This window comes from Marmota marmota, unplaced genomic scaffold (genome assembly GCF_001458135.2).
Source record: "Marmota marmota marmota unplaced genomic scaffold, marMar, whole genome shotgun sequence".
Lineage (NCBI taxonomy): Eukaryota > Metazoa > Chordata > Mammalia > Rodentia > Sciuridae > Marmota > Marmota marmota.
The window spans coordinates 47,100,104-47,123,844 of record NW_026000057.1 but is presented as its reverse complement, the minus strand read 5'-3'; the positions used below and the strand labels follow the sequence as shown (position 1 = coordinate 47,123,844).

At 32.6% G+C, this 23,741-nt stretch overlaps 1 protein-coding gene across 6 annotated transcripts in view; it reads right to left on the bottom strand.

Moving 5' to 3' along the window:
• LOC107141226 (N-deacetylase and N-sulfotransferase 3) overlaps positions 1-23,741 on the bottom strand; it is a 162,587-nt gene that overhangs the window by 124,514 nt on the left and 14,332 nt on the right. The window lies entirely within an intron of this gene.

Genomic DNA, 23,741 nt, shown 5'->3' with positions numbered 1-23,741 from the left:
TAATTTACATTTCTCTAATTGCTAGGGATGTTGAACATTTTCTATATTTTTTGACCATTCATATTTCTTCTTCAGTGAAGTGCCTGTTCAGTTCCTTTGTCCATTTATTGATTGGGTTATTTAGTTTAGTTTTGTTTTATTTTGTTTTGTTTTGTTTTTGGTGTTAAGTTTTTTGAGTACTCTGTATATCCTGGAGACTAATGCTGCTCTAAGGTGGAGCTGGTAAAGATTTTCTCCCATTCTGTAGACTTTCTGTTTATGTTCTTGATTGTGTGTTGTCCTTTGTAACACAGAGAGAAAACCTTCTATGCAAAATGGGGAAAAAAACTTTAAAAAGCTGTCATTCTCAGAAGGACAATGACTTAATGCATTTTTAGAGACACTACCCTTCACTCCCCCTATTACACCCACTCCTCCCATCATGAAATCAAGTATAAACACTGAAGAAGCTCTGGATTGGCAGTCAAACTTCCAATTCTAGAAATTATTTATGTCCCACCCAATTCTTAGGATAGACTACAACTGATTACTATTATTAACAGCTAAGAGAAACTCTACTATTGAGACTTTATGGAGGTATCTGGAGAAATGCCATATGACTTTATTTGAGGTTACATATATCTGTGAATGTGTGAGTAGGAGGGCTGGTGGGAAGGAAAGAATTATGGGTCATCCAGGAGTCTCTTCATCAGCAAGAAAGAATTAAGCTTCTCCCTCCCTTGCTATTCATCTTGCACAGCAGTATACTATTCAAGATCTTACAGCCACCTCTGAGGAAAGCCAAGATCTGGAGAGAATCTAATAGAAAGACACAGTGAATTGGCATTCCATGCTGCATATGCACTTTGAAGGAGTACTGTATTTTGGCCACCAAGAGAATAATAATGGGATACTACAATACTAGCTACAATACTGATTTGAGATTAAAACCTTTGTTTGTTTTTTATCACTTCAGCTTTGTAGCACAAGTGTAATTCTCAAAAAGCCTTCACATGTCTCATTTGTTCCTCATAACCACTCAAGAGAGGAAGAAAAGGAATTATTTTTACCATGTTACTTTACAGAAACTGAAGTTCAGACATGTTAAGAAAATGGCTTAAACTCATCCAGTAACAAGGGGCAGAATAGGGGTTCAGAGCCATATTTCTATGTTGCCTCAGCTGTCGTGCCCAGAAACAAGAAAACTAGAAATGTCTCGACTCATATGCATTCTACATATGCTAACTTACATAGACAAGACTTTCAATTCATTTTTTTGGAACACACACACACACACACAAAAAAAAAAAACCTGTTTCTGCCATAAGATCTTTTAAATATCTGTTCACATTAATATTTTATATTAATATGTGAAGATAAAATGCTTTGCTCATAATATGTTTATTTCTTAATCCACATTCTCTCTTCATATATAGTTCACTGACCATATAAACTGTGAAATTCTTTACTTAATGGCTACATGTTCTCAATTTCCTGTGAGATCATAAGATCATAAGATTTTATTTTCCCCTGCAAATTTTAATAGAGCAGGGGTAAGACAAAGAACAAAACATACCCCCAAAGGGGAGTATATATAAAATTGATACTAAATCCAAAAATGTATGAGTTCTTCTTTCTCCACATTCCACATAATATAACTCAGCATATATATGACATATATGTAATCTGTCTTGAGTATGAATTAATTTTTCATTTATTTTGTTACCTCTCACAAAAAAAATCAATTTAAAGTGGACTTAGTATTAGACCAAGAAGCTTATTGGGATTTATGAAAGCATAGCATTTATGAGTTCACTCATTTGTAGTATATAGAATAAGGCATGATATTCTAAGAGTTAAGGCCCTAAAGTGCTCTATTGTTCTACTCCATAAGACATAATAACTTTTACTTTAACACTGTGATTTGTGTGTGTGTGTGGGTGGGGGGGGCAGGAGGTGACTCTTATACATAAATGCCTCTTTTAATCAGGAAGAAGGTGTCAAAGGGGGAGTGGATGGTATTTGAATGACAAAGTTTTAAGATACTAGGGGAACTGTAATAAAACTGTTAAAATCAAGATTTCTAGGGAGATGTACACATGAGGATCTGGATTATATCAATGAATCAGAGGCAAACTAGGAAAATATTTTACTACATTGTTTGAATCCTAGTTCCTATTTCATTATTCAATGCAAAGAGAAATTTCCAAAATTCCTCATAAATTGAAAAGAGCTCAGAGTTTAAATAAGTTCTAGGAAGGAGACTTGATGACAAGATGTTAGTACTGAAATATTAAGAATGGGGTACAAAATGGACAGAAAAGTTATAGGTATGAAATAGTTACGAAGAAAGTTACAGAATTATTCAGGAATAGCCACAGGGGAGGAGTAGATTTCCAAAAAAAAAAAAAAAATGAAGATCCTACTCACAAACACATTCAAGTAAAATAACAGAGCTTTCCTATAAATGGTGATATCATGGAACAGAATTTAAAAATCTCTATTGAAATCCTCAGACAGGATTTCAGATAAATGTGAAGTAAGGATATGGTTATGTAGTAAAGTAGTAGTCAATGGCTGATGATCTTAGTAAATGCTCAGTAGGACAGATAAAAATCAATACAGTAATTGAATTCCCAGGGAAAGCTGACCAGGTTGACAGTGAAATTCTTGGTAATGGTTTTGTGCTCTCATTTTCCTGTGAGACCATTATATATATATATATATATATATATATATATATATATCTGTTATTTTTCCCCTATAAATTTTAATGGAGAAGGGGCAAGACACAGAACAAAACAAACCCTAAAAGGGGGAGTATATATAATAGGGATACTGAAATTCAAGAATGTATATAAGTTCTTCTTCCTCCACATCTCTACAACAGCAAAAAAAAATGACAATAATAATAATTAATATTATTATCATAAAAACACAACTCAAGAATGATCACCTTCAGCAAGAGTAGGTACCTGGATTAAACAATGTTATCAACAAAATATTGGGATTTTTTTCCTCCACTGAATACTCTGGATTTTATGTTTATTGGTTTGCTTGCTCTATATTATAACATCAATTCATCATTTTCAGGTATCATGCAATTTCATTCAATTAAAAAATCAGAATATTTTATTAGTACCCTTTTCTATTTATATATGTAATGATCATATTTGAAATTTAAATGCCACCTGGCAGTTCTTAAGACTTTTGTCTGAACTCTTATATTCAATATGACTTTTTTGATAATTTTTTGATGTGGTTATATTTCTTAGACAACTAAAAGCATTATTGCAGAAGACTTTTGATATGATCTGTTATTGTCAAAAAAATTTCTGATGATATAAAATAGTAATTCTTCTGCAAATCCATAGCATGCTTTATTTATTGTTAAAAAAAAATTTGTTTTCCCAGTTTGATTTTAATATCAGTTACTTTAAGGAATGTGTAATTAATATTCTGAATAGAATAGATATAAAAGGAAATTCCTATGAAGTTGAGTTCAAAAAAATGTTTTTATCTTTTTTTTTTATTGGTTGTTCAAAACATTATAAAGCTCTTGACATATCATATTTCATACATTAGATTCAAGTTGGTTATGAACTCCCAATTTTACCCCAAATACAGATTGCAGAATCACATCGGTTACACATCCACATTTTTACATAATGCCCTATTAGTAACTGTTGTATTCTGCTACCTTTCCTATCCTCTACCATCCCCCCTCCCTCCCCTCCCATCTTCTCTCTCTACCCCATCCACTGTAATTCATATCTCTCCTTGTTTATTTTCCCATTCCCCTCACAACCTCTTATATGTAATTTTGTATAAAAATGAGGGTCTCCCTCCATTTCCATGCAATTTCCCTTTTCTCTCCCTTTCTATCCCACCTCATGTATCTGTTTAATGTTAATCTTTTCTTCCTGCTCTTCCTCCCTGCTCTGTTCTTAGTTGCTCTCATTATATCAAACAAGACATTTGGTATTTGTTTTTTAGGGATTGGCTAGCTTCACTAAGCATAATCTGCTCTAGTGCCATCCATTTCCCTGCAAATTCTATGATTTTATCATTTTTTAGTGCTGCGTAATACTCCATGGTGTATNACATGATTCTATACCTAGAAGACCCAAAAGGGTCTACAAAAAAACGACTAGAACTAATAAATGAATTCAGCAAAGTGGCAGGATATAAAATCAACACGCATAAATCAAAGGCATTTCTGTATATCAGCGACAAAACTTCTGAAACGGAAATGAGGAAAAACACTCCATTCACAATATCCTCAAAAAAAATAAAATACTTGGGAATCAACCTAACAAAAGAGGTGAAAGATTTATATAATGAAAACTACAAAACCCTAAAAAGAGAAGTAGAAGAAGATCTTAGAAGACGGAAAAATATACCCTGTTCATGGATAGGCAGAACTAACATCATCAAAATGGCGATATTACCAAAAGTTCTCTATAGGTTTAATGCAATGCCAATCAAAATCCCAACGGCATTTCTTGTAGAAATGGATAAAGCAATCATGAAATTCATATGGAAAAATAAAAGACCCAGAATAGCAAAAGCAATTCTAAGCAGGAAGTGCGAATCAGGCGGTATAGCAATACCAGACTTAAAACTATATTACAGAGCAATTGTTTTTACCTTTATTTGTGTGTAAATAGAGTCTATCAAACTAAAACCATGAGTTGTTACAATTTATCATAATGAAGATTTTGATATGATTATAGGTTTATTAATGCTTAATATTTTCTGGTTAATGTAATGCTTCTTATAAAAGCCAAGAGACCACAGAAGTCAGGCTAGCATTTCTCAAAGATGTTACACTGTAATTAAAGTTCCTGACAGAGTCTAAAAATTGCTAAGCTAGGAATTATATTCAAAAAAGTAAGAAAAACATGTTGATAGAACTTTGAATCTGGCTGTAAGCCGTGGTACAAAAAGTGGCATTGGGCCACAAATACTGCTCAAATCTAGCATGTTGTAGACAGATGGTTTAAAATAAATTTCATTGTTTATGTTTAAGGATATAATGTGATGATGTGGAGTATATATGGATAGCAAAATGGTAAGCATAATGAAGCAAATTAATATAACTATCATCTCACATATTTACACTTTCTAAAAAAATTTTCAGGCAAGAGCAGCAGAAAACCTATTCCTTCTGCAGCAATTTCAAATGCATGACAATTTTATTAACCATAGTCCTCTGTTATATGTCAGATCTCTAGACATGTTTATCCTATATGGCTGCATATCCTGTGATTTACATTACCCCATTTCCTCAAAAAAATAAATAAACAAAAGTCAAACATACAGAATGGGTATCGTTTTCAGAAGAATGAAGGTGTCTAGAGAGTAGAGAGGATTTTTCAATCACAATCTAATAGTCAGTCCCAAAAGATAGAGGTTGAGGAAAGTAAGACTGAACAATTCGAAATTAAAAGGCAGCTTTCAGACTCGATTCAGATTTTGACATCTGCTCTTCAATTTGCAAATGTGCAACTTTCAATGTCTGATTCTCAATTCAATTTATCTCTATAATAACACCTTCTCTATGAAAATGATAAGAATGGAATCAATTAATAAAATAATAGGTGAATAAAATAGCATATTAAAGCACTAATAATGTTTCAAATAATCAATTTAAAATACATAATACATTTTCTAAAATATTACTTATTTTTATCACTACTCTTTCCTGATAAATACTTCTATACTAAAAAAAGCAAATAAGCATTCTCAAGGTATGTTTAGAAAAAGGTCCAATGGTGATAGTTTAATAAGGGGGTATTTAAGTACCTGTCATCAAAGTATTCTTATACCTAATTTTAATTAAAACTAACATTTACTGTATTTATTGAGTGATGGACACTTAATGTATACCAGGATCTATGATAAGCACTTTATATTGACTGTCCCATTTAATGTACTCAAAACGTCAAATTGGGTACTATTCTTCATTTTACACATAAGGAAACTGAGGTAATCAGAGGTTAAGAAATTTTTTTCAAAAATTAAAAACTGGATTTTCACTTTATTAAAAAGAATTGAGATATTCTTTGCAAGAGGACTATCTGATTTGAGAAGAAAATGCTCATAACAACCAAATCCATATTAACAGTAAAAGCTTACACTTTGAAAACACTATTAAATTATAACACATATCCATGAAGAAAAAACTTTAGTGGTGTTAGAAAACAATTCATGGGAGAGCTGGGGATATAATTCAGTGGTGGGTGCATGCCCAGCATGCATGAGGCTCTGAGTTCAATCCCCAGTACTTCCAAAAAAAAAAAAAACATGGTATTCTTATACTTCTGAAATCTGGTGAGCAGAGGCATTGACTGCTTTTGCTGTGTAATGCCTTTTTAAGGATATTTGTAAACAGTCTCAGAAGGTGGAGATGGTGTCTTCCTTTTTTAGCAAAGGATAAATCTACCTACTTTCCAGTACAGGGTAAACAACATTTTCCTCTGGGGTAAAAGTTATCCAGGACTACTGACTATTATAAAAAAAAAAACTGGGTTCCCAAAGTTTGTTGTCTTGTAATACAACTCAGTATATGCACAGATATCATGTGGCCCCCTCACATCTCCCTATAGAACCAGGAACTTAGAGAATCAGCTCAAATTTTGGCACCCTAGCTACTGCAATTGTAATTATGAATTTCTAAGCAGGAACTGGTGTGCCTTCTGCCAGCATCCATGAAATTGTGGCAGGCTGAATTGTTAGCTTGCATTTGAAATCTTCAGCTTCTCACAATTCTTGACAAGTGGCAAAAGCAAACATGTAAACACCCATGGATAGCAAAAGATCCTTTATTTAAGGTATTTTATGAATCAATATCACAAGATATAAGTGGAAAATAATCATTCCAAAAGGTGATGCTTTATGTTGTATTCAGAAAGGCTTTGTTATAGGAATTTGTGTGTGTGTGTGTATGTAAAGAGAAAAAAAAACAACAAAAATTAAAAAAAAACAAGACAGAGAAAAGAAAGCATATTGCTCAAAACCATGAAAACCTAATAAATATAAATGGCTGTAAATAGCTTTCTAAAGACAGGTACACTGTGCTGAACATGATTTATATGCTTGCTCTTGGCTTGAAAATGAGCATTGGTACTAGATTCACAAAAGCTGTTAAATTCTTCTGAGATTCAATGCTGTAGGAAATTGTTTCATATCTATATCCTGGGGAAGCCAACTGGCTGGTTTGTAACTCTATGCAACTTTTATATCTGTCAAACTGAGTGGAGAAATAAGGGTTAATTCACTGTGAAGTATAATTCATAGTTAATAAATTGTAACAAGCATTAGTATGTAATGAGACAGTAGCTTAATGTGGTTATATCAAAGAGGCTTATTCCCCCTTCAAATGTAATTAATTAACATAGTTTATCCTCTGGGAGGTAGGAAATAAGGAGACCATAGCAGTCCTTGCCTATGGCTGTTGTTAAATCTATTTATAAGCAATAAATTACTACCATGAAACAAACCCCTATAGTTACCTGTCACACATATAATTTCACTTAAAAATAAGAAAAATTATTTATATAAAACTTAATACATTTTATAGTGAGTACACTTTTATATTCACAGTTCAATCACAAACACGTACAATCTATCAGTTGCCTTTTATGCATTGCATAAAAAAATAAACTTGAGGTTTATATTTACAATCATATGCCAATAACAATGTTTCAGTATAAAACAGACTGCACATATGATGGTAGTTCCATATTATAATGGAGCTGAAAAATTCTTAAATTGCCTAGTGAAGCAGTAGCCATCATAACATTGTAACAAAATGCAATAGTTGTGTGTTTGTGGCAATGCTGTCATAAACAAACCTACTGTACTGCCAGTTATATAATTATAATGTTACATAACACTTGATAATAAATGACTGTTAGTGGTTTACATATTTATACACTATATTTTTGTCATTATTTCATGGTGTATTTGTTCTATAAAAGTTTACTATAACACAGTATATCCTGCAACAATGGCAGCAGTTCATATATCTCATGCCTACTTTGTTTCTTAATTGCATCAGGAAGCCACATCAAGGATGGACTTGCAACATCTACATTTGTGCAAGTACACACTCTGACACTCTCACAACAATGAATCTGCCTAAAAATGCATTTCTCAGAATGCATCCTTATTATGAACTAACACATGACTATACTTAATTTTGGTTTATCTACTGAGAATAACAGATAAATACGTGCAAAAAACCTTCCCTAACATGCAACATATTTTATAGGGGAGACAAGGAAACCAACATGTGAGCATTCAATTCATACTAGGCCATTTGGATTCCTTTAAATATCACAAGATAGTTATTATTATCAATTCTATTTTAAATAAGAGAAGATGGGTTCAAATGAGGTAAGTAACTTGTTCCTGTCTTATAACTCGTGTGGATCTGAGCCTTGAGCACAAGTTTTCCCAAGTCCAAAATCCTCATCATCTTTTCAATTTTCCTCTATTCCTTGTGCAGTAGAGAAACAAATGATCTAGGAAGATAAGTTTATTCATGAGTCTGGATTCATCTTTGTTTTTCCAAAGGGGTCAAATTTTTCCCTGTGAAATTAGTTCAGTTAATCTTCTTCCCTACAGCAAAATAATTCATATCCTCAGTCACTATATCTTTATATGGTACCAAGGAAAAGACAGATTATTCACCAAAAGTCCTTTAAACAATTACCCCAACAGATATTTATTAAGGGTGCCTATGTGTATTACTCAGTGATAGGGTTAGGAAAGGGCATAAAGAATGATGTCACAAAAATCTTACCTTGAGGAATACATAATCATATTGAAAAGTATATATATGAAATGGAAAACAGTATGTGATCCAGAACTTCAAATAAAACTTTAATGAATTAATTTGTAAATAGAATCTTCTCTAAAAATAATGAGATAAAAATTTATTCATAATCTTAAACCATTACTGTGACATCTAAGTATACTTGAGCCATGACTTTAATGATAAAGTGTCTACTGGTTCTGTTTTCTTTTCTAGTGTGTGTTCCTCAAGGGTTTCTTCCAGTAATGGAACTTTAAATGCTACCAATATGCTCAATAATTCTCAATTTATATTTTTGTACCTGACTCTTTGAACTCAGAACTTGAATACCCACTGCTTGTTTATCTCTAGTTTGATATCTAAAAGATAGCACAAACCTAACAAATACAAAATAGAACTTTTGTTCATCATTTCAGCCCTTAATAATAATTAACAGGATGAGTATGGCACTGTTGTATGAACTTTACATGAATTTAATCATATTATCTTTAAAGCACATTTAGGAGACAGATGTTGTTATGATTCTGATTTTTCACAAAAAGAAACTGAAGAAAACAAGCAATATAACTTGACCAAGACTGGTAAAAGATGAACCTGGGATGCAAAACTGGCCTGTGCCCGCAAGGGATATCACAGCCACTGCAGTATATTCTTTTCAGCATTCCCTAGCTAAGGGAACACACAGTACTGTCAGCCCAAATCATCTGTTATCCTTGATTCTACTTTTTCCTGATGTTCCCAACATGGCATCCATCAAGAAGTTCTTTGAGCTGTATCTCCTCTATATCTCAAACTTTTTAGCTTCTTACCATTTCTTATTATCATTATCACTTGCTTGGTATACTGCAGTGGCCACCTGACAAGGTTGTCACATTCCATTATTTTCTGTAACTCACTCTCCATATGATCACCAGTATCACTTTTTAAAAACACAAATCAGATTTTTTCACTACCTTTCCAAAAAAAAAAAAAACAATGCAATGAATTTCCTGAAATCAGAATAAGATTCAAATTTCTTTCCCTGGCCTACCAAACCACACATAATCTGGTTCCTGCCTGTCTTTCCAGAGGAATCCGATCCCTGGCTCTCACTTCTACTCACTCACACTGACTGTCCTTCTCTCTCTCTGACCACAACTTGCCCCATGGAAGAACCTGCTTCCTTTTCACAGAATGCTTTCACTCCAGGTATTTGTACTTATTGAAATTTCTTCCCTTTCAGATCTCAATTCATAAGCAATATCACAGAGGATTTCCATATCCGACTTCTCCATATCGGCATTTAAATTTTGTCCACTCCCACTCAGCTTCAGCATCTTCCACCACTCTTCATTTTATGGAGCCTGCTTTATTTTCTTCATATCTCTCTTATTCCTACTTAAGGTTGTTTTATTTGTTCATTTATTTATGTGTTTATTGTCTCTCACCTCTCTATTAGAGGTAAGATTATGTAGATGGTAAACTTGTCTTTTTTGGCAACCACTATATCACCAGCTCCTGGAAGAATGCCAGGCACATCACAGGCACCAATTAATATCTTTTGAGATGATGAGCAAGAGGGACCCCATTTCTCCTATATGATAACACTGGGATATTGAAAATAATTCATTTTACTCATTTTATAATTACTTAAAAATTCTGTTCAAATATTTGCTCCCAGTTTATGATGTGCTCATATAAATAATTAAAAAATAAATAAATAAATTTGTTGACAGTCCACTAGTATTAACCATTTGAAATAGATTGCCATAGGTCACATATCTGCTGTGAAGTAGGTATTGTTCTCACTGTAAAGATATGGAAAGTGACAGATAAACAGAGTAAGCTAGAAAGATACAGACCTGATATTGGACCAAAACTATCTGTCTGACTTTTAACTCCCAAGCTCCCTTTTTAGCATGAATAGTATGTTCATCCATGTAATTGGCAAGGAAAACCAAATAATGAGAAAGATGAAATGGTAAACAGCTTTTCAGTCTATAAAATGTGAAAGTCAAGAGAAAAATAGTTGAGATTTTGTAAAACTGGGAGTAGAAGAGAATGTTTACGGATTTGCTTAGAGCAAGGGGCTGGGAAATTTGTTTCAGATTAAAAATAAGCTCACAGAACATGTCAAAGCAACACTTTGTAGATAGGTATATAAATATATTCGAAATATTTTAAATAAGTTATATAATAGATGAATAAGAAGTTATTCAAGGGAAAACTAGAGTGTCTTGGAATTGCATGCCTCATCTGAGGCTGAAGACAGGAAAGCTAAACCTCCCTCTTCCAAAAATACCCCTCATTAGAGCTGTCAGGAAAAGCAAAGCACACCACTTGAAAGGATGATGGGAATTCTAATACTCAGAAAAGGAAGTTTTGCTCACTCTTATTTTACCATGAAATGACTCTGTTCAAACCAATTGGTGCTGGGATTCCCTTAATAAAATCTTAAAAATTATCTCACAGAGTTAGAACTAATTGATACTCAAAAGTGATTAAATTCAATGTTCCAATCTCAGAAAAAGAAACAAACCCAGAGACAGATTGACAATACCAACTGAGAAATAACAAAGTAAAGAATATAATGAATGGGGAAGAACAAATTTCAAAAGAAAGATGCACATGGACAATAAATGTGATCATAGTAACCCTCTCTCACAAAGTAATAAAAATAAAAATTAAAGAAGAATGAAATAGGGGTGGGGATATAGTTCAGTTGGTGAAGTGTTTGCCTCACATGAGCCAGACCCTGATTCAATCTCCAGAACCATAAAGAAAGAGAGAGGGGAGAGAGAAGAGAGAGAGAGAGAGAGAGAGAGAGAGAGAGAGAGAGAGAGAAGAAAGATTTTTTTTTGGACATTTGGACAAAACATAAAAAAAACAAACCCAAATCCATGCTAACTGTAGACCCTCTTAGACAACACTTGAATCTCCACTTAAAGTTTCCTAAGATAAAATTTATTTTCTTCATTCCAAAATACTCCCTAACATTTTTTAAAATCATACAGTGAAGTACCTCTATCTCACCTGTAATTCGCCCCAATTTGATTTTCTAATTTATTTGACATTCAATCAAACCTGAAACATAAAATCTCCCTTCCTGTCTCCCTCCCTCCCTCTCTCTCCCTCCCGGCCTCTTCTTTCAGCTAAAAACAAACAAGAAAAAACAGAAAAGTTCTGCTTTCTCTTCCCTGGTTCTTTAGCCTCTTGTTTATAATCCTCTCTGCTCTGAAGTCTCTCTCTTCTAAATGATCTGATCTACAAGTTCCTAAAACATCACAGAAGCAAAGTACTTTACATTACTATACATTGTCAAAATTATCCAACATCTTCAATGGATTGGCAGTACCAATCCATTCACTTAAGGAAATAACTGAAATCATTCATGTAAAATCTGTCCTATATATCTCCATAGGCAATTTTACATACATATGCATTTGACATAATATTATCATATAGTATTTTTATATTATTTAAAATAAATAAAAATGAAAACTTCCAGCATCATGTCAAATCAGTTATGAAACTATTAATTTTACTGTGGCCCCTTGTTACTATGTACTTATATATTACATATATATAATATATAGATATATGCTTATAAATTACATAGATATGTATCTATATATAAGTACATAGTTTATATATATATATATATATATATATATATATATATATATATATGAGAGAGAGATATTTTTAATATACTTTCTAGAGAGAAAGACAATAGGACCCATGTCTTCACATTTTGCAATAATATCAAATGCAGTCTATTTAAACAATTGCTTTCCCAAATATGTATTTCTACCATCTATATTAGAATCACATAGATAATCTAGATTCTTCCTAGATCAACCTAGTAAAAATCTATGTGAGACTTGGAAATTTCCACTTTTAAGCAAAGACTTACAGTGATTTTGCTTGCCTTTTCTATGGCTTGAAAATGCATGAAAATAGTTTTAAAATGATAAGTGATTGTATACATCTAAACATCTTTGAGTTAAAGAATGCTTAAGATGAAACTAGTGATAAATTCTTGGGACTGGTTCTTTAAAGAAATACTGTAGCACCCTGTTCTTTGTTCATTTACAAATTACAAGTTGATTCATCACTGGTGACTTTAACAGTTGTCTGAGTTTTAAGCTTGTCAACAATAAAGGTAGTTATGAACAGTTGAGTATGTCATATGTGAGTGATTTGATGGATTAATTTAAATTCAGTAATGATTTTGCTCCTTAGAGGCATTCAGCTATAACAGAGAACAACTCTGAAATGTGTTGATGGCTTGAAAACAAAGACGTGCAGTGAATTGCCCTCTTAGGCTTTCCTTGTTTTTGAGAATCTTACATTGACATTGTGTCAATTTCTAAGTACAGACCTTTGAGCAAGGGCTACCCAGTCTTCTGCTGAAGTTCTGAACTACCCTGAGGGTTAATGAACAGCCTCCTGTCACTGGCATCCATTAGAGACTGATCCCTTTTAGGGAAATAGAGCTTTGTCAAGTGGAATGAGCTGCCAGGGCTTCATTGAGAACACAGATTGAGCACTAATTAGTTCTAGCAAAGTTACAAGTGACAATACCATTGGAGATATAGTTCTAACAAGAATGAAAATGCATTTTTTTCTTTTGCATTGTTTATTTGCCCTTCATTCGGAGCAATGACAATGTCCCATACCAGAAGAGAAATAATAAAGATTAGGAAAGTCCCCTTCTCTACTCTGTTTGCTCCTTTTAATATTTGTTGCATTTCTAGAGCAGATTATTATATTATGAAAAGAATCTTTAAATATTAACCTAAACTATTTCTTCAAAGCAAATATGCTAGAAAAAATATTGTCAAATAATTTTTTAAAGTTGTTATATAAAATTTCCTAGAAGTATTTTTTTTTTAGTATCTATGAAATCCAAGTCTAGAAGGATGTAAGTATTAAGACTCCAATGACAGCAGTTCAAACTTTTGAACTACTTATTGTCAAAACTACCCAATTAATTTATTTGAGACAATCAAGTATGTTATCATTCTGTATGAATTAGAATACTTGGTTTCTAAGGATCTGCAGAGGAGGAATAGACTGGCTATGTCTTGTTCTAGTGTATATTGATCCAAGATAAAGAATAGGGAATGATTTATTATTCTTATTTTGGATCATTAGTCAATGTATCAACAGAACTCCATTGTTGTTTTTAATAAATGAGAATGGTGGGGACATGAGATTAAGAGAATAATTCTATAAAATAAACACATTGTACTGTCCCCACATGCTTTCTTTGCCAAAAAGCAATCTGCCATACCTATACCTGGCCTAAGTGGACAGAATATTTCACATTCCTCAGCAAATTGAGATAGGGGAAAGGTAATGAATTATAGGGATGAGGAATGGTTATCAAAGAAGAGACAATGGGTTGCCAACAGCTAACTACTGAGATCACACTTCCTGGCAAAATGAGTTGCTAACTATTACCCCTGTGCTGCTCCTTTTTTACCTTAGGCATACCAGAGATAAAAGAGAAGACAGGCTTCTGGTTTCCATAAAAGAGCAAGACACACCCATTCTCAGGGACTCCCAGATCTGGGACTCCTTCTCTTCAAAAAAATATGCCCTCAGTCATTAACACTTTTCTTAAACAAAACTTGTTTTGCCTGGGCATTTCTTGGGTGTTTAATCTTTTACACAGTGGGAAAAAGGACCCATTCCTGATCTCTAAGATTGGTACCATTAATAGCTGACTAAATATCTATATGCAACATTTTACATTTTTTCCAAAAGCTAATTCTACTCAGAATATACAGTTCAGGGAATAAAATAGAGACAGGTAATTACATAAAAGTAAAGATGTAAGTATGAAGCAAGAGAAAGGAAGCATTACTATACTAATCCAGATAATACCAGGGAACCAGAGTAGGATAGCAGAGTGGAGAAGGGGTAAATAGATGGAATAGAACTCCATTGTTGTTTTTAGATTAGGTAATTAGAATATGAATTTTAAAGAGGAAAAGATCAATCCCTAAAAAAAATAAGTAAGGGCACTGAAGCTGAGGTGGACATAGCAACACAAGAGAAGTAAGAGAATAAAATGGAAGGATGAAAGAAGTATAATGAAAATGGTGACCAGGGCTTTCAACTGCAAATAACTGTGTTGGTCTCAAACAACTATCTTTTAGCATTCTGTTTTAATTGGTCTTATAATGGATGCACTTCCAGAAACATTATATCGGAATCTATTAGAGTAGTGAATTGATAATAACCACACATCTTCTCCAACTAAGCAATCTTTGGAGAGCCAAGTTTCTTAAATACCTAACTGAAGAGAGGGTTACCTGTGTTTCCATCTTGATCTCTAAAGTGCTAAGACATTTATTAACTGATGCTTTCCCCAATTAACTACTATTGACTTAGAGCTAAACTAGCTATTTGAACATACAAATACCATCAAATTTTCATTTCCCAGGGAGGAGAACAATAGTAAAGTAGTTAAAGTCTTTTGCTTTTCTTGGGGGTGGGGGGTTAGAGGGCCTCAATAATAGTAATATTACTTTGATAGTAATATTACTTTGAAAAACACAGCATGTGGTATGGAGAATAATGTTTCTCCTGCCTCTCCTGCCAGGATATCCACATGCTAAATCCTGGAGCCCGTGGATGTGCACCTTGCCTAGCAAAAAAAATTGGGTCGATTATACTAAATTATCCAGGTTGGCCAGTCTTATCACATGGATCATTAAAGGCAGAAGATCATTCTCATTTTTTTTTTTTGTGAGAGGTGTGGCTGTGAAAGAAGGCACAGAGAGATGCAACACTGCTGCCTTGGAAGTTGTAGAAAGGACACAGGAACCAAGGAATGTGGGAGACTGTAGAAGAAAAGGCAAGGCAAGTCTCACCTATAGTCTCCAGAAAGGAATATAGTCCTAGCAAAGTCCTGAACTTGGCCCTGTGAGATCTGTGTTGGGCCTCTGACCTTCAGAACTGTAAAACAACAGATTTCATAACTTATTTTATATTAACATCATGATTTAAGATCTATTTTGTATTTTAGTTGGTAGTTTCATTATAGCTTATAAAAGTTATGAACAAAACAGAGCTTTAGATACTAATTCAGACTGAATGAGAATATTTCAGAATTTCTTTGATTTTTCCTATTTTGTTTATGGGCTTTTGAAAAATGTTAAAAGATTGCCTTTACAAATTACTTAAAATATCATACAGATTTTTAAATCCGAGTACATGCAGAGGGAAACAGTTAAATTACCTGAACTATGGGCAATTTCTGGCACTTGGGTTTGTCATTGAACTACCTTTAATTTGTCCCAAACTTCCAAAATTTTAACAGTTATCAGCATTGCAGGCAAAGCACCTAGAAAGATTAGTGTCTAGCAAGCCGAACTTAGTGAAAACTTAAAGTGGGTTTTATATCAAATTGTTATACTTATTTGAATCATCCATTTGAAGAAGTGATTGATACTTTTTGTGCCAAATTTGAAAGTAAATCCAAGACAAAGCTTCAGATGTTACCTATAAAATCATAATAGACATTTTTAATATGAAGTAGAATTTGGTGCAAAGAATTTCTATAGACATCATAATACTGTGTGACATCCATAATGGTGCAACCATGTGAAATGGAAAAGTTCAGAATCTTTTTTTTAATATTCATATTTTAGTTGTACACAATACCTTTATTTTGTTTATTTACTTTTATGTGGTGCTAAGGATCGAACCCAGGGCCTCGCATGTGGTAGGAGAGTGCTATACCGCTGAGCTACAACCCCAGCCCCAAAAAAGTTCAGAATCTTGAACCAAGCAGACCTGCATTTTGAATCTTGGGAGTACCACTTCCTACATGTAAGATCTTAGATATGGTAATCATAGCATAGAAGTCTTAGTTTCATATAAAGTGATGTCACCTTGTTGTGTAGAATTTCTTCAAGAAATAAATGATGGTCAAAGTAAAAAATTTAAAACAATATATTTACTGCTGAACAAGTGCTCCCTATTTGGGTATCTGGGCAACTGCATTCATTATTGATCTAAAAGTATGAACCATCAGCATAGGAAAAATAATCCTGTTTTAACCCATAGAAGTACATAATCCAAAAACAAACAAATATTAAAATTTTCACACGTTCAACTTCTTTTCATTAAAAAAATGTTTTTCATCATCCATAACAGTATCCTTTGAAATCCTCACCACTTTGTGCATAATTTTCTACACTGAATTGGATATCTCTAGACTCTAAATCCTTATTCTCAAATTTCCTCCTGTAATCTTCTAGTAATCCAGTAAATGAAATTTGGCATGGCCTAGGTGTGCTTTGATGCCATCATAACAGGCCTTCTCTTTATCATGATCAGCCATGATTCAGTGCAACAAACCTTTAGAAAAAGTAATCAGTTGCCAAATATTCTGATGACAAATTCACTTGTTCATTCAGCAACAGCATTTTTCCTTCTTTAACTGATTTGGAACTCATTAGTTTAGAATGCCACTGCATAGTAAATCACTCCTTAGTATTAATACTAATGGAGTACATTCTATCTCACAACAACACATTTAATAAAATGTGGTAAGCATAAAACGATTATGAGTATGAAATAGTTTCTTTTTCCCCTTAGCTAAATTATTTTCTTATTTTCCCAGGTTAGATAACGAAGTAATTTCCTAAAAATTGTTTCCTTAAAACAATTGTATAGATGTTAAAACATTATGGCTATTTGAGTAAATGATAATATTGCTAGAAAATTTTTATTTGTATTATTATTATTACAATATATCAAATTGATACATAAATATCCCACCAAACTAAGGGAGAAAGTAAAGAAATGAGAAACAAATAGTTCACATACATTCATAAGAACACTCAAAAATTGCCTAATTTTTGACAATTATGAAATAATTAAAAACAATGGAAATGTACTCTTTCTACTACCACAAATGTTTAGGTGACTTGACTCATCAGCTAAATTAAAGTGGGCATGATTGAAGATAAAGTACTTAGTACTTTTTGATTAATTTTTAAAGATACTCTATAATATTAGCTCTTCTCTAAATTTTGGAAATAAATTACTAAAATAATAGAAATAAATATGCATTTCAAACCAGTAGTAGGTCAAAAAGAAGCTGGTAATTCAAATAAAATAGAAGGTATGGGGAAAAAATCCAACCAAAGCAGAACAAATAGGATAAATATAAAGCACAAAATAAGATGGCTAAAATAATTCCTTGTACATTGATAGTCTGATTAACTTCATGTAAACTATCCTTGTTAACTAAAATACTAAAATAGATATTGATATAGTAGATAAATATTGATTTAGGAGATAAATTGCAATATGGATCTAGAAGCTGTTTTCAAAATCAATTTATAATGCAAAGACAAAGAAGAGGGGTTGAAAATATATAAAAATGGGATAAGGCATACTATTCAAATAGAAACAAAAGAAAGTTGGTATAACAATATGAGCATTAGGCAAAACAAACTTAAAGGCAAAAATACTAAAAATAGTAATCACAGAATAGTGAAATATTAAATTAGAATATAATCTGAAATATGTTCACTTAAACTAGCTTCAAAATACAAAATATAATAATTGACAAATAACAAGGGCATATTTACAATTCACCACCAGGGCTGGAAAATTAAACATACATCTGGGTGGGTAATATCAAATGCTCTATTCCCCGTGGGGGGAAAAAAGAAAGAAAGAAAAGAAAAAAGAAGAGAGAACACAGATTTAAAAAACACAGTTAACAAAGCTGAAGTAATAGCCATGTCTTGACTGAAAATATATGTTCCTGCCCAATATATAAGAAATATTGTATACAGTTATAAGTAATTCTAGAAAATTTAAGCTGTTAGTACCAAACAGGTATATGTTTTCACAATTAAAATGGTTGTCAGAAAATAAACAGAGATAACAGAAGGGAATTAGAAAAAAAAAATATGTTTTTAGGGGAATAAATGGAAAAGTACTGTGTACAGTATACAAACCATGATATTCATGTAGAGCATATGAATAGTGAACTATCTGGGGAAATTGTTGCTTCCCTTCTACTTTAACTTATGACAAATTAATTGATTGCAGCCCCCATACCCAAACATTTGATATGTTGTTTTCTTTCAGTGGGTTTATAAAGCCTGCTGTTTTACCTTGGCTGAGATGGTGAATATTCTTATGGAGTCAAACATCAAAGAGCTCATCTTTACACTCCAATTATAGCCTCTCAGGGTCAGCACAAAACAAGAATAAGAATAAGAAGTTGGCTAAGTTCATCTTCTGAGCTTGATGCTACTTATTTCTCACAGTTTACTGCTTCCTACTTCTGTTTTTAGCACTTTTTCCCCCTAGACACTTTCAGCTCTTCAAATAAAGAGAAAAAGTATAATAAAGTCACTTATAACATTGTACTAAATTAAGAACTTCTCTTTCTTATAAGGTCACTTTAATAATATAGTGTTTTTTTTTAAAGGGCTAATCCAAAAACAAAGACGTTAAGGAATATTGAAATGTAAGGAAACAGTGGGAAAGATTTAGGGTAGTGAGCAGAAGGAAGGAATTCTGAGTACCATCAAAACAGGTACAGGCACCTCTTTAGTGTGCTCAGGTATAACTGGGCTAGTTCTTCACTTTTTGCTGGACATTTAGAAGTTTGTCAAAGTTAAACCTGAATATGTACCTATTACAGAAAGAGAAGGATAGACACAGCAAGAGTCAGAGATATGAACACATTTCTTTATTGAGAGTATTCAACTACAGAAATTTCAGTAAAACCATCTAACCGGTTTTACCAAAATCTTCCAATTCAACATTTCATTTGTCTTGGGTAACAAATATTACATGAATTGTTTTAGGTTTAAAGATAGAATGTGTCTTAAACCAAGAGTGAAATAATTTTTCTAAAAGAGAATGTGAGATGTTAATATTCATTGGGTCATACTATACTTTCATTTAAAACTAAAATGCTTTAATTAAAAAGGCATCACTTTCCTTCTCCAAAATCTCATTCTGTAGATAGTCTCAGGAAGTGTGAGAATAGGTCTCAGGGCATAAGGAACTTGTGCTAACTTGAACTCTAAAGTCACAAAACCTGTCTAGTAATACTCGACACATGCATGTGCAGGAATGTACACACACTCACACGTGTGGACAATTTTTCTTTCTGACATTGACTTAATTTTAATTAATTAAAAATTAAATTTAATTTTAATTGCACTAAATAAATACAATTTAGTAAGAATTTAATAGAAGAGAATTAGAATATTTTAATTGTCTAAACAATTTTATATTTTGGTTTTTTAAGGACTTTGACTAATGAAGATGCAACCTTAAGTTTGATGTTCTGTTTAGGGATTTTTTTTTTTTTTTTGGTGGTTGTTGTTTCTGGAACTTTTTTTTAATTTGCTTTTTTTTTTTGCACAAAGAATAATATATTCTGTGTTTCATCATAGTTTCCTCTGTAGATTTGTGTCTCTTTAAAACATACTCATATTATTCAACAGATACGTAGGTAGGTAAAGCTGATACTGCTGTTAATTCTAATCTCTTTAAGGAAACATTTATTTTTACACATAAGAAAAAAAGCATATGCATTAATTAGTTAAAATTTATGTTATACACTATCATTCTAATTTTTCAAGTAACAGTCTATAACCTTCAATTTTCTCACATTCTTTTTATTTTTTCTAACACTTCAAATAAAGATAATATAAAATTTGCTCATAAATGGTAATGATTAAAGAACTTGATTAAAATGCTTCTATTAATTATGTACTATTAATCACCACATCCTTCACCTTTTCTTCAATCTCAATGTCTTTGATATTTTTTCTCTTCCTTTACTTAGGCCACTCATAACTAAACTAACTCTGAGACTATAAGTTTTAGCACCAACCCCCTTCAGCCCTAGGCAAACCAGGATGATTGGTCACCTTAATACCAGTTCACCCTCCAGTTACTTTAAGTACTCTACTCTCTTTCTCCTCCCCTTGGTCTCTTGGTTCACTCCTGAACTCACTGCAGCTGGGTTTCTGCCTTTATCACTCATACATATGGGCTTTGTAAGAATCATCAAATGACCTTTAACTAAGGAGACTTTCTAGTCCTTACCTCAGTGGGCCTTGCTGTTGGGTTTAATGCTACTGATGCATCTTCCCTGAATCAATTCACTACTAAGGCTTCTACAGCAGTTCAGCTTACTGGTATTTATTGTGCTTTTAACTCTCTTTCATGGGCAATCTCCCTCTACTTGTTTTTTGAAAGATGATTTTCCTCAAGATTCTATACTTGGTCATATCTTATTATTCTATAAATCCTTTGCATGGCTGATCTCACATCCTTTCATGTGGATGAGGACTTTGAAATCTACTGCTCAGACTACCTGAAATATCTGTATGTTCCATGTGCCCATTGAGAAAGCTGAAATTTTATGTGTAATGACCTTCACAATGATCATATCTCTATTTCTTGTTGGTATTATCAGCAATTATTCACTTATGCTAAAAATTATATTATCCTCAATTATATTCTGTTTCATCTCTATTTAACTAATTACTAAATTGTTCAATTTTGCCTCCTAGATAATTTTTAAATGCATCCTTCTTTCTCAATTCTAATTCCTATTTTCTGTTTTCAAGAAATGGCCATCTGAATCACTGCCACAATTTCCCAAATCATCACATCACTACAGACTTATCTTCACATTCTTTCCTACGTGCTTAGTAGATTCTAGTACATTACACATGCTATAGACTACTGTATTTCTTACATAAATAATATTGTACTTGTTGCAAGCTAACTACCAATTTATCTTTCCCACAAAACTGTGAGCTTATTAAGAGAAGAGCTATGCTTTATTGTTGTGTCTCTAGTGCCTACTTCTGTGCCTGGCAAGTGATAAGGGTATATAAAATACTAAACAGATAGATGCTCAGCTCAATGTGCTTTCCTAACACTATACACACTCCCTACCCACCTCTTCCAAAGAGCCTGGGGCCATTATGCTCTATGATTCTACCTAAAATATCTCCAAAATTGTTGCACATATGGTATACACTTAATGAATAGGTATAGAAATAAAGAATGAATATTATATTCTCTGGGCAACTGTTTGAAATGAATAAGTATTTTGCGATGTCATCACAGAGGCAATTAAGAAGTATTTTAAAAACCCAGATAAGGGTTAGGGCTGTAGCTCGGTGGCACAGCACTTGTCTAGCATGTGTGAGGCACAGGGTTTGATCCTCAGAACCACATAAAAATAAACAAATAAAGGCATCCTGGCCCTTTACAACTAAAAAATAAATAAAAATTAAGAAAACCCCACAATTCAAAGCATGTCTTTTAAAAAAAAAAAATTTGTAGTTGTAGATGGACAGCATGACTTTAGCACCAATCCCCCTCAGCACTAGGCAAACCATTTGCTTTTTTTTTTTTTTTTTTTTTTTTTTGTATGTGGTACTGAGAACCAAATCCAGTGCCTCACACATGTCAGGCAAGCACTCTGCCACTGAGCCACAGCTACATCCCTCAAATCATAGCATCTGCAGATAAACAGAGTTAGAGAAAATAATGCTAAGTAAAGTTAGCCAATCCCAAAAAACCAAATGCCGAATGTTTTCTTTGATATAAGGAGGCTGATTCATAGTGGGGTAGGGACAGGGAGCATGGGAGGAATAGATGAACTCTAGATAGGGTAAAGGGGTTGGAGGGGAAAGGAGGGGGCATAGGGTAATTAATGATGGTGGAATGTGATGATCATTACTATCCAGAGTACAAGTATGAAGACATAAATTGGTGTGAATATACTATGTATACAACCAGAGATATGAAAAATTGTGCTCTATATATGTAATAAGAATTGTAATTCATTCTAGTGTCATATATAAATTTAAAAATTACATAAAAAACACTGATCATTTCAATAGCACATTCTTTAAGGTGGATGATGTGTGAATGTGTGAAATGTTAACAGGCACATCATTGAAAATAAACAAAAAATTGCATGGAAACAAACAAACAAACATGTCTTTTAAAGCTTTCAAATGGTTTAGAAAATATCTTCCTACATAAATGCAAGTAATTCATAAACCACACATGTTAAGGTCTTTAATGTGAATACAAAGCCTTTAATTTTTTTGTGTTCCTAAAAATTGGCTTAACCTTTACAGTGAAAAAAGTACTTTGTATTTTGTAAAATATTAGGGCATTTCATGCAAAGCTCAGAGTTTTATTTAGCATATTTTTAAATGCCATACCAACATATTTTGGGGAGTCTAAAAATTTTATGGAATAAATAAATATGCATTGCAAATGTTTTCCATAACAATAAATGGAAATGGAAAAAATAGAAGGAAAATAATGTATTATTATTTATAATAAGAATATTTGTAATCTTTAACCACAAATGAATATTTAAATTACCAGTTTGCTTTTAAGATAATACTGGCTAAAGTAAATTGCAAAAGACTTAATAAATCCGAATAAAACTTATTTATTAATTAATTTCTACTATGGACATTTGTTTCTTTCTAATGTTCACATCTTCTTATAGGAACATTAAATAGGTCCTCTGGTATCCTTAGCTCATTTAAGTAGTTCAATGAACTTAATATTTTTTGCCAGAAACTTCAGTGATTAGAGAAAAGAGATGTCATTTTCAAGATGTATTCTTTGGACATTTCTTATTTATGGAAAATCAATAACATATTATAACAGAGATGGAATCCTATAGCATTTTCAATGGAAAACTAAGATAAATGTAGATAATCTTAATTGTGACTTTGATTAACATTAAACAACCATTTAATTGTTAATAATAAACTACCTTTAAAGGAATGCTTTCTTTTTAAGAGAAGCAGTTTCACACAATAAGAAATGTAATATAATTTAAGTGTAGAATAATAGAATCCATGCATGTACTAGAATTATCCACTAAAATCAAGTTAAACCCACATAT